Raw genomic sequence first — 13,496 nt, 5'->3', positions numbered from 1 at the left:
AGACTACACACGAACCTTCATAAGGTAAGTCAATATTCACATTTTATAGTTTGGAATAATTATTCTATTTACAGATGAACCAAAATTAAAATATATTTGGGCCATTCTCTGTGAAGAAAGGGGTTTAATACGTGTGCGTAAAGTGTCGTCTCAGATTAGGCTGTGCATTCCGCACAGGCTTATCAGGGACGACACTTGCCGCATTTATGACATTTTCGTTACGACACTTGCCGCATTAGTTAATGACATTTTCGTTTCAGCAAAAACCCAGTTTAGGCGGAAAGTTTCGTCCCTAATTAGCCTGTGTTGACTGGCCAGGCTAATCTGGGACGACACTTTACGCACATGCATTTTACACCCTTTTCACGGAGCACGGCTGGTGTACATTTATTTTTTTGTGACATGCAGACGATAGAAAAGTAGTTTATTTATTTTGAATATTGCATGTTCATTTGTTACGTTAACATATGCACGTAAAAACCAAACACATGTGGGTGCAAAAAAGGTTGCTAGGTGAGCTATCCATTTTTTATATGCCCGATTAAAAAAGGACGAACAATGTGAACGCCCGTGGCGGCGGACGGACCACTGTACTCAGCTGTTACTTGTAACGAAAGTTTGATTCTTATGGATGTTTCTTGAGCGACAATCGCTATCGAAACATGGAAAACTGAACGCTTCGTTAACTGTAGAGAATGATAATTAATTCATAAATTGTAACGAACAGAAAGGAAATGCTGAAAACTATATTAATTGCCTCGAAATGACTAAATTTCTCTTATTACGTGATTATACGCAAAATGCGGTCATATTATTGTTCAAGCATTTCAAAATCGAAAAAGAGCCGACGCAGATGTATCGTCGTGCTTTAGCGATGCTACGAACCTGTACAATATGGCTCGAATCTTAAAAACGTTGCAACGACTCTGTTTTACGTGACTACGATGTTTAAACATGTGCCTACGACACCGAACACGTGTCCACGACGCTGAACCACGTAAATATAACGCTAAACCATGTGTCGACGACGCTGAACCACATGGCTACGAATTTTAACCACGTGTATTTAAACAACGCGTCTTCGAAGCTCAACCACGTGGCTGCGAATCTGAACCACGTGTCTACGACGCTTATCCACGTCGCTACGACCTTGAACCACGTGTCTACGATGCTGAACCACGTGGCTATTGATCTGTACAACTTGTCTACGATGCCGAATCACGTGGCTACGAATCTGAGTCACTTGGCTACGACGCTGAACCACGTGGCTATTGATCTATACAACGTGCCTACGACGCTGAACCATGTGTCTACGACGCTGAACCACGTGGCTACGACGCTGAACCACCTAGTTAAACACATGCTCGTACAGCACGTATAACGTGTGTATTTTAGAAATAACACGTGGCAAATAACGAACGTTTGCGCTGCCATCAAAATTACTAACTCAAACATATTAAACAATTTTCGACAATCTAAACATGCGTGTAAAGTCATGACCGTGGACCCTCTTAAGCCGGTGGGAATAGGCATAAAACCGTATTTGGGAATGGAGGAACATTCCATTAGAATGGAGCCTTGTTCAGGGGAACCAAGGATTACAGGGCCTTTTAACAGATTTAGGCTTTTATTAAAGTTTGTCAGTAAATGCTTTACATTCATAAATGTAAACATTGGAATTAAATAGCTCCAGAAAAAATCAAGAATATAATAAAAGAAAGAAAAAAGTCATCCTCATCTGTGCTCGAGCCATTGACCCCTAGAGTAAAAGTCTCACGCTTAGACAAGTCGGCCATTTTCGCTCATACAATGTATTTTATACTTTATATAAGGAATCCTCGTAGAGTCACAAAATATAAGACACCAACAGACCTCTTCAAATTATTCAATCGTTTGCCGTGCAACGCTTTTTAATTTTCAGGTTTATAAATCGTCAAAATAAGCATATAAGGGATATTATTAGCATGGTAAATGTTCAGTTTTACTGTTTCTTTACAAACATCATTACTACAACGAAAATTTGCGAATCTGAAACATTTTTTTTGTTAATTTTGTCAATTTATCAAAACGTGAAAAGGCCCCTTTAATGCATTTTCATAAATGCCCCTTTAATGCATTTTCATAAAGGCCCCTTTAATGCATTTTTATAAAGGCCCCTTTAATGCATTTTTATAAAGGCCCCTTTAATGCATTTTTATAAAGGCCCCTTTAATGCATTTTCATAAATGCCCTTTTAATGCATTTTCATAAAGTGTCGTCCAGGATTAGCCTTTGCAGTTAGGGGCCATAATTTTCACTTTATAGAATGTTTCGTAAAATGGATGTCTGTAACATAATAGGTACATTTTGATCAGAATAATTTAAGATGAGTAGGCCAGTATCGAATAACCATATGGTTAAGTCATATGAACAATAGATAGAACGCTATCAATGGGAAATGCAACATATATTACAAAACCGAAATCAACAAACCGGCAAGGTTGCATAAATAAACACCCCATTGTAGATATAGGCAGTCACAGTTGTTTTGGTTTTGACAGGGATTATATAACGCAATTAAATTGATTGATGTAGTGTTAACACCATCTGTTAAAGCCACCGAACCATTCAGTCATTCATCAAACTATCGAGTCGATCACGAGGTGCACATTATTTGCTTCTTTGTTATAATATGTGGTTATTTCGTGACGAAATAACAAAGATTACTTGGATTTAAGCTAATTATATACATTAACATTTTGAATGTTGAAAGTGGCACCAAAGAATTGTGAGGCAAAGTTGTTCGAACGCTGGTGAACCGTGAAGTGACTGGGTGGGGCGAACATCAAGATCAACTTGTTCGACGGTAGACAGTGGTTGTCTAGGCTGCATTTCGGCCATAGTTTCGGTGCGTGAAGGTGTACAAGAGGAACTGTTGGATTGTTACATTTACTGGACTGAGCAAGAATGAACACTTTTGCAGCTGTTCAACAGATATGTTGGAATAATTGGTTAAGGACTGGACATTTTTGTGCCCTGTTATTGCCATGGTTTCAGTGGGTGGATATTTGTATTTCGAAATTTTTGGACCAGGAATTTGCGAACTGAGTGGTTCGTTATTCTCTTGTGCTTGAGAAAGCCGGAGTCTTTTGCCATGGCCTTCAGCATCTGACCTAACTTGTTGACATCCAATTGTTGACGCAAGAATCACCGGGATGCAGTGTCATTTGTGCGTATTGCCAGGTAGAAAAGATGCTTTGAAGAAAAATCAGACGGATGCATATCCGAGTACAGCTTGTAAATTAACACAGGATTTCTTGGTCCAGACGATTGTTTTCTACGGTCAAAGGGGAGCAACTCGCACTGACTTCTTCAAAGGGGAGCAACAACAACAGAACCTACATTGTATTTGCATCGTGTTAAATTTACCTAATACTTGAGGTTTTAATAAAAATAAATGACAAAAAAACACGTTTTTTTGCTACTTTCCTTTGTTTTAAGGTCATTAAGATTCACAAACATTTGAGATTGTTTTTATTATTGATGCACTTGGCAAACACAGGTGACGAGGTGCGTGGGAAAAAGTAGTCCCGGTTCGGCAGTTGATGACGTCATTTCGTGCCATTGATTATAGCCTTGCCGTTGATTATAGATGAAATTTAATAAACGGGGCTTTAATCAACCGATTCCAGACACTGGAAGTTTATATCGTTTTAACTTTATTGTTATTAGCATTGGATTAAAGTTGCCTTTGAGGTAAGCGTGTCGTTTATACTAAATTGATTTTCTTTTTGACTCCTGTCAAAGATTAAATAATGGCATTAATGTATTCTACAGCACAGTTCAGCTGCAATCGATATTTTAATTATCCAAATACAACGGACACGCAAAACTGCGTACTGCGCATGCGCGAATGGGACAGTATAATTTTCGAACATTCCGCACGTGATTGCTAAGGCAGCGGGATACAGTATTTTTTTGTCAGTAATTTTTTTCCCGCTGGTGGCACGTGATTGCTATGGCAGCGGGATACAGTATATTTTGGACAGTAAATTTATTCCCGCTGGGTCTGACAGTATTTTTATGTCACGATGGCCTATGGGAGTTTAGCATTGTAAATAAAAGTGAGGTATAATAATCATAAATGTAAACATTGGAATTAAATAGCTCCTGAAAAAATCAAGAATATAATAAAAGAAAGAAAAAAGTCATCCTCATCTGTGCTCAAACCATTGACCCCTAGAGTAAAAGTCTCACGCTTAGACAAGTCGGCCATTTTTGCTCATACAATGTATTTTATACTTTATATAAGGAATCCTCGTAGAGTCACAAAATATAAGACAACAACAGACCTCTTCAAATTATTCAATCGTTCGCCGTACAACGCTTTTTAATTTTCAGGTTTATAAATCGTCAAAATAAGCATATAAGGGATATTATTAGCATGGTAAATGTTCAGTTTTACTGTTTCTTTACAAACATCATTACTACAACGAAAATTTGCGAATCTGAAACATTTTTTTTGTTAATTTTGTCAATTTATCAAAACGTGAAAAGGCCCCTTTAACGCATTTTTATAAAGGCCCCTTTAATGCATTTTCATAAAGGCCCCTTTAATGCATTTTTATAAAGGCCCCTTTAATGCATTTTTATAAAGGCCCCTTTAATGCATTTTTATAAAGGCCCCTTTAATGCATTTTTATAAAGGCCCCTTTAATGCATTTTTATAAAGGCCCCTTTAATGCATTTTTATAAAGGCCCCTTTAATGCATTTTTATAAAGGCCCCTTTAATGCATTTTCATAAAGGCCCCTTTAATGCATTTTTATAAAGGCCCCTTTAATGCATTTTTATAAAGGCCCCTTTAATGCATTTTTATAAAGGCCCCTTTAATGCATTTTCATAAATGCCCCTTTAATGCATTTTCATAAAGTGTCGTCCAGGATTAGCCTTTGCAGTTAGGGGCCATAATTTTCACTTTATAGAATGTTTCGTAAAATGGATGTCTGTAACATAATAGGTACATTTTGATCAGAATAATTTAAGATGAGTAGGCCAGTATCGAATAACCATATGGTTAAGTCATATGAACAATAGATAGAACGCTATCAATGGGAAATGCAACATATATTACAAAACCGAAATCAACAAACCGGCAAGGTTGCATAAATAAACACCCCATTGTAGATATAGGCAGTCACAGTTGTTTTGGTTTTGACAGGGATTATATAACGCAATTAAATTGATTGATGTAGTGTTAACACCATCTGTTAAAGCCACCGAACCATTCAGTCATTCACAAGAAGTGACGACACTTTCACGTAATTAAATACATACATGACTGGGAAATGGACATTGGTTGTGTAGATAGTTTTGAGTTAGAACACGAAGATGACAGTTGGTATACTATAATAATAATATCATAATACGTATAGTATGATATTATACATCAGTTGTGGATCACACAGTACCAGTATTATACTTGGTAGCAACGTAGGTTAGTGTCTTTTGAATATAAACAGGGTCATGTTTTATGTACTTCAGTTCAGCTCCTTTTGTATAGCTTGTATCTAAACATTAAGACTTAATGCTGAATTTATAACATTGAAACTTAATTGTTGTTTAGATTTTTAAATTATATTGTTTGGAAACTTTGTATAACAATTCAACAACAGCACACAATTTTGTAAACATAATTAAATCGGAATTAACTTTATAAAAGAATTTGTTCTGAATTGTATTATTGTGTCGTCGTTTGTGGTTATTGTGTTGTGGTTACGAGTTAGTGTAGGCGGCGAGTGTCGTTCCTGATAAGCCTGTGCGGACTGGGACGACACTTATAACGTAGCATTAAGACCGATATTCTCAGAACGCCGCTCGTGTCAAGGTTTGATATTCAGTGGTTTACCGACGTGATGTCGGTTTCAAAATTCTTTTAAACCGAGTTTTACTCAGGTGAGCGTACTTGGTATTTGTGATCGCCTTTTGTCCGTAAAGATCAGTGGTAAAATCTAGCTTTATATAGCGTTATCACATATTTTTAAAATCCTATAAACAGTAGTTGATGCGAAAATAACATATTTTATATTACTAAATGCATTGTTCTTTATATTGAAATATATTAGAATTGGGATAAATATGAGTACTTATTGCTTGTGAATAACTTCCCTTTATTGCAAAGGGACGCAACTTTTCGTTATCGCAATACTGTATTCAATCTAAGTTGAGCATTTTATTAAGTGGAAGCTGGGAAGCTGTTATCCACGGCATGCGTAAACTGGATCTTGGTTTAAGTAAGTTTAAATGGAACCTACCTTCAAGATGGCATCGTTTTCGTGTTTTTCGTGAAGGAGTAGCGGATATTTTCACCCGGTATCCCACTTTTATATTTATATCGCTTTTAAATGAATACGCCATTTCGGCTCTACAAAGTTTGCGCCTCCTTCGATTTTTATGCCCCCTTTCGAAGAAAAGGGGGTATATCGTTTTCGCATTGTCCGTCAGTCTGTCAGTCTGTCACACTTTTCGTGTCCGCTCTATAAGTAAAATAGTTTTCATTCGATCTTTACGAAACTTGGTCAGAAGTTGTATCTAGACAATATCTAGGTCAAGTTCGATTATTGGTCATGCCGGGTCAAAAACTAGGTCATGAGATCGAAAAAACAAATCGAAGGGAAGTAATAAGCTTTTAAGGAAGATAATTATTCAATATTGAATATAGCAACTTGATATTTTGCATGCATGTGCATCTCATGGAGCTGCACATTTTGAGTGGTGTATCTACAGTCACGGTAGTGGCTTTTAATTAGTTGCTACTAAAAATAGAGATTTGTTAGAGACAATTAAATTCAAGGGAAGTAATTTATATAATTATAAATCTCAGATTATATATTTTTCTACCAAGAATTTAAGTTCTTTTCACAGTAACTGTACAGATTTTTTATTTTGATTATTAATAACTCAAATGATTGATTTGTCAAAGGTTGTTTTAAATGATATAATTATCTTTTCTTTCCTGTTCAAATTTGTGAATGGTAGGGTTTATTACATACTGTTGACTTATGTGTCCATAGACACATGATGAACTCTGGCTATGATTTCTTTGATTAACCACAGGCCTTGGTTGTCAGTGATGCCTGACTTGGTCATTTTTGACGATGCTGCGAAGCAGCTCGTCTAAGGTATCATACCATGAAAAAATATTCACAATGGCCACCTATGTAAATGACCGAGCCAGTCCAATTGAGATAGCTCGATTTTTCTTATCGGCATACCTCGCTGATTATCATTGATAAAGGGAAAGGAAGCTCAGCTATAAATAGAACAGCATATTCTGGGGAAAAGATTTAATAATAGTTTGAAAACGTTAATTTTAAATCAGTTATATTCAATCCATTATATGTCTAAAGATCAATGAAACAACTATGCATTTTCTGTATTGTATCTGACATTTGACGTGATTCTGTATATAAATTGCGAATGAAAACGTGTATAATTAACGTTTAACGCGATCATGAGTGTAAAGAAAACGAATTATTTCGAACCTGCTATTTGTAAACGTTATAGCGAGTATGGTATATAAACAGCATAATAGCCGTACGATATCTATGAAACTCGCTCTTATGCGTGCTTTCTCATTTTGCATATTTAATAAACTTTTCAAGCAGAAATTATAGAGCCACATCAGCGCACATACTATGTTTGATAATTCATTCGTTTGTTGGATATTGTTTGCTGTTTTAAACACATATTAGGTCATATCGCTGAGATTTAGTTAACCTTACCATGTGTTCATGGGCGAACTCACGTATCCAAGTGCTCTTACGACTATGTGCTCATACCTACTTTCGGGAATCATCATGAAATAATGACCATACTTAACGAACAAACATGCCTAAGCTTATTGAATTAAAGAAAAAACATTAATCAAAAGAGAAAAATTATGTGAAATCACGTTCGTACACATAACATCATTAACTTAGGAAAGGAAACAACGAAATTTAAATTTTGGTTTGATATACATGTGAAATTATAGAGCATGGTCTAATTAAAGAGCATGTCAAGTTTTGAATTTATCTGCTGAAACGTAACTTTATAACCCACAAATGAACGTTTTACTGTAACAGAACGGTTTTTAAGATAAGTGGTACAGAAAATACACGTCGAATAACTTTTTAAAGATTTTTCTTGTCATAATTGATCGAGAATATAACCCGCCTCCCAGTTTCGCTGAATGAAGTTCCCCACGGGCACTACTTCCCCGTAATTATTTTTTCGTACCCACATTTTTTCGTTCCAATTTTTTTTCCTACCCATTTTTTTCGTACCCAATTTTTTTTCGTTCCACATTTTTTTCGTACCCAATTTTTGGGCATAATTGTTGTACCCAAATTTTTCGTACCTATTATTTTCGTACCCAGAATTTTCGTAATTGATGCTTTTATATCCATCCTCTTCAAAACCATCGTCACACCAGTACTGTCAGTACTTTGAATGACTGTGTACAGACCCCTCCCCTCCCCCGGTTGGATTGGACAAAATTCAAGGGAAGTAATAAACTTTAAAAGGAGATGATTTCTATACCTGCCACATGATAACCAGAAATTTTATTTCAAAGCGGCGCAGCAGGGGGCATTGTGCTTCTGACGAACACATCTCTTGTTTGTTTCAGGATCGTAGACGTCGGGATAAACAATGTTATTGAAGGAAAACCGTCCACAGATTTGTTGTCTCCTGACGTGGCGTTCTAGAAATTAGACGTGCAAACATAATATTCTCTTATAATACACAGTATTGATGCACGTTTACAATAACATATACAGTAACATAAATCACGATTAGTTTATTTTCCCGACGCCGTTACATCTCTGATACCTAATTTATTGCCAAAATATTGGTTAAACCCTCTTTTATGTAACTGACTTCCTTTAAGCACATTTTGAAACCTGACTTCCAAATGATAGCCATTTAAGTTGTTAAAGAACTTGACCCGAAATGAATTGTATATGTGTACGATATTATAGGTCTAAAGGATGTTATTCGGTGCAATATGAGTGTGTTCTTAATCGCGTTACTTATTGTAGAATTATAATAATCAGGGTGAAGGATCAACGGGATTTTCAAGGGTTTACACACGGGCTGGACAGCATGTAAACACACTGTTGAGAACTTTATTTTTGCAAATATCTCAAGATATTGCAATACATTTGCAAAAATATTTAGTGCATAAAAGACAGGTTTTCTTGCCCTTTGTGCCGATATCTTAAGATTAAAGAATAAATCCTTTAAATCGGTTCAAAAATTGGACATTGCGTGGTTATTAACACATTACATAACCGTGTAGATGAATTCTGTATAAAATCGAATTTTTGGCCAAGAACACAAGCTTGTTAAGTGAAGTAATTCTGATGCATTTCACATTGCCGTAAGCAGCAAAAAAAACCCCGTCTTTTATGCACTAGTTGAAATTCTTAAGAAAAATTGTTTTAAAAAAAGTTATTTTAAAAAAGCACCACTTACCGATGTGTTAAATTGTGAACCCCACAAAGTCACGTGATCCTGCACCCTGATAATTCTGAACGAAAAACCTGCCAACCAACTGAATCAAATCACCTATTTTCATTTAAATACTGTCAATCTGTATTTTAAGAGAAAATGATATGTGCACATCCAATTTCTCGAATGTCATGTAGGTAGGCAACAGACTTGTGGACGGTTTCGTTCAATAACTTTTAAACCCGACGTCTACCAGGGGGGCCTGCGTATATGGGAGCTTACCGCGTTTAGGTGAGAAAGTTGTTGCAAAACTTCAAACAGAGGAAACGTTCTTTAAAACATTCATATCAATGGTAAATTCATCACTACAGAAAGTTCGTGTATTTGGAAGTCAAGTCCCAAAATGTGCTTAAAGGGAAGTCAGTTCCAAAAAAAGGGGTTAAACCAATAGTTTTTGGCTATAAATTAGTTATAAGAGATAAAACGTCGTCGGGAAAATAAAATAATCATGGTTTTAGTTTTATTTTACCGTACACGTGCATCAATACTGTGTATTATAAGAGAAAATGATATTTGCACATCCCATTTCTCGAACGTCACGTAAGGGGACAACAGAATTGTGAACGGGTTTCCTTCAATAACTTTTTTATCCTTACGTCTACGATCTTGAAACAAAAAACCGAGGGGAGCACAAACACCGTAGAGCCGAAAGGGCTTATTCATTAAAAATAAATATAAATATAAACTGGCTTACCGGGTGAAAATATCCGCTACTCCTTCACGAAAAACACTAAAACGACGCCATCTTTGAAGTTTTGCAACAACTTTCTCACTTAAACGCGGTAAGCTCCCAAATAAGCAGGCCCCCCTGGTCTACGATCTTGAAACAAAATACCGAGGGCAACACGAGGGTTGGCACCGACAAGCAGGGAAAGTCTGGAGGAGGGACTACAATTAGTAATCATCGTAACGGTAATATATTCTTGCATTAAGGTCGATGCCAGGTTAGTATTTACAAGCTTTATCTTTAGTCATCAGCTATTTTGCCGTTTAGTGGGGCTATCCAGTAAGCGCACCGTTTGGAACACTCGCTTCTCAAGAACGCGACCCGGGTTTAATTCCCGCTCTCGCCACATGTGAGTTTGGTTGGTGGTCACCATACCGACCAGGTCGGATTTCCTTCGGGTACTCCGGTTTCCACACACACCCACCACACCAACGTTGAAAATCTTTAAGAAAAACTAGCTAGAAATTGAATGTAATATTTAAATTTGTGCCTATTTGTAAAAGTTTAGTTGGATCTTATATTTGAATTTTCGCCTTTTTTATGAGTGAAGTTCGCAAGCTGTGGTTCCTTTTGATTCAGTGTAAGTTTATTCAGTTCCGACCGGAGGTCGGGTTCAAAATTAGGTTATTAACCGAGGTTTACTCAGGTGAGCGAACTTGGTTATTGTGACCGTGTTTTTGTCCGTACATTAATACAGTATAAAATAGGTATATATACAACAATTCTATTTTATTATTATTATTTTTTTGTAGCGTATATAAATAAACAATACTTATATATTTATTATTTTAATGATTTTATTACATAACAATACACGCTAAGTTTAAATATTCAAATAATCTTTTACGAATTACTTCCCTTAATTAATAGGGGACGCTACTTTTGCGTTATTGGTATATTCTGTTTATGCTTATGCTTGGGAATGTATAGTGAACGGTAGATAACGTTTAACATTGCTCGTTTATTATTGAGATGTTATGCTTATAATAAGTTTTGTTTCAAAAGATTTCCAACAAACATATTATGCGTAAAACATTAAACAATCATCATACTCAAATTCAACATTTACAACAACAACAACAACAACAACACAGCCAAGAGGGATCGAAAACGGATTCGAGCACGTAACCACACGATTTGAAAGCCATCGTCCTAATTTCTAACTTCTAACCACCTTGAACTAATGTTTATTTTATACATTATTCAATTTTCTCATATGTCTTTACGCAATAGTGCTTTATTTTCGCTTTAAGTAATTTATGGTTAATTTCCTATGGAAAATTTTGTGAGGTCAGTGGGGGCAATTTAACTTGTATTATATAAAGTATTCTTTAACTGTACTGTGCTATATGTGACTTAGTCTCATAACCCTAAGATTGTATAAAGCTGTTTTAACATATTTTAATAAATAACTTTGTAGTATTTGGAAGAGAGGTTACTCTGTAGTTCATGTTACAGTTTCTGTTATTTGAATTAAGAGGTTAGCTCCCTTCCATTTCACTATAAGCGTATGATGACTCTTATGCTGAAATAATATTCTAGTCTCTTATAACTCGATACTTCCGAGTGGCAGCATTTATTGTTATGATTATGTTTTATTGTATGTTGTGATCTTTTATATGCTGATGAGACTGCAATAAACTGTTAACTATATCATTTTATGTCTTACTTTAGGCTCATGTTAGTTCATTCGTGGGTCTGTGTTTTAAAAGAAAGTTTAAGTTCAGAAGACACGATGGTCACGGGAGTTATGTCGAATACTTACATTGCCAAACGGATACATCGAAGCGCATTCATTTGTTTCCATTAAATGATTAACTTGAATGCATTGGTAAATTAATTCATTTCCCCCATTGCTAACAGAAAAATATACGTACACTGTTTACTAAATGCAGAACATTGCGATTTTGGAGTATAAAACCCGTACACGTTATTGATTTTGAAGTAGTCGTAGTATAAATCGGATCACAAATGCAATAAGCTTATTGTTTTAGTATGAAGTATACATCAAATATATTTTAATGACATATTTTGGACGCACGACGACGATTCGAAGAGGCGACATCGGTGAAAATAAACATCATACGAGACATGCGTCTTTCGCGATACGGAGCTAGGGTTCATTTAAATGCCATACCTAATTTTTCACAAAAGAATAAAAATTGTCATTCGTCATTTTTTAAATGGAATTCATTTAAGAACCGAACAATTAAGAGAATTGATCTATCATATAAGAACAGCGTTTTCAATAGTTTATCACAAGTCATAAAAGAAGACAATATTTGTAATTCACTTTCTGTCCAGATATAGTTTAAGTTTTGACTAACATCATATATGGTTCGAGTATAATTTAATGATAAACGCGCATGCTGTATTTTGTATCGATATGGAACTATCACAGTTTGATTCATTTGACGTTCAATTGGTATTACCACTTAAACAGTACATTGTTCGGATCGCGTTGAATCTGTTGTTGAATCAGCACGACCCCTATTTTTAAAGTGAATACGTTCTGTAACACTCGTTTTAAATTACAAGTAATTTTTATCATTATTCGTGCAAAATAATTTTAAAGTTTACATAGGATTTTAATTTAACACAACGCATATACATTTCAAACAAAAAATGTTTCATATTGAATTTACATATTCGTGTCATACAAATCATTTGGTTAAAAACATGTTGTTGGTTCAATGCCAATGTTAACTGCGCGATTTCTCAGTTGAACATTGAGACGGCTACTTTACATATGCTTAATTGTGAAGTCATTTCACATATGCTTTATTGCACAACCAATTTGTATATGCGCAATTTTGCAGTCATTTTACACATTCGTTATTGCGCAAAAAATAAACAAGAAATATCTTTAAAAAGATATACGGCGTTGATGTTGTTATGTTTGCCACCAGTGAAAGGAGACGTAATGAAGCGACCATGTATTTTAATGAATGTAGTGAGGGATAATAAGACAGTATATTTTACGGTATTTACAAATAAGAAATGAAGAACAAGAAGAGGTTAAATTAATTGTATGTTTTATTGTCAATAAGTATTGTAATGACTAGATTTCATAATTGAATAAGTAAAACATTACTTTAAAAAGGAAAAGAAAACATATTTGCCACTGAAATACTTCTACTTCGTAGTTCCTACAGTCAATGGCTGACTACTACAGGATGGCCTATTATAGGTTTATTCATGGGAAGAACCAGTACTTCGTGTCTATGGAGGAGATA

This window comes from Dreissena polymorpha, chromosome 7 (genome assembly GCF_020536995.1).
Source record: "Dreissena polymorpha isolate Duluth1 chromosome 7, UMN_Dpol_1.0, whole genome shotgun sequence".
Classification (NCBI taxonomy): domain Eukaryota; kingdom Metazoa; phylum Mollusca; class Bivalvia; order Myida; family Dreissenidae; genus Dreissena; species Dreissena polymorpha.
Note: the sequence above shows the minus strand (reverse complement) of the source record.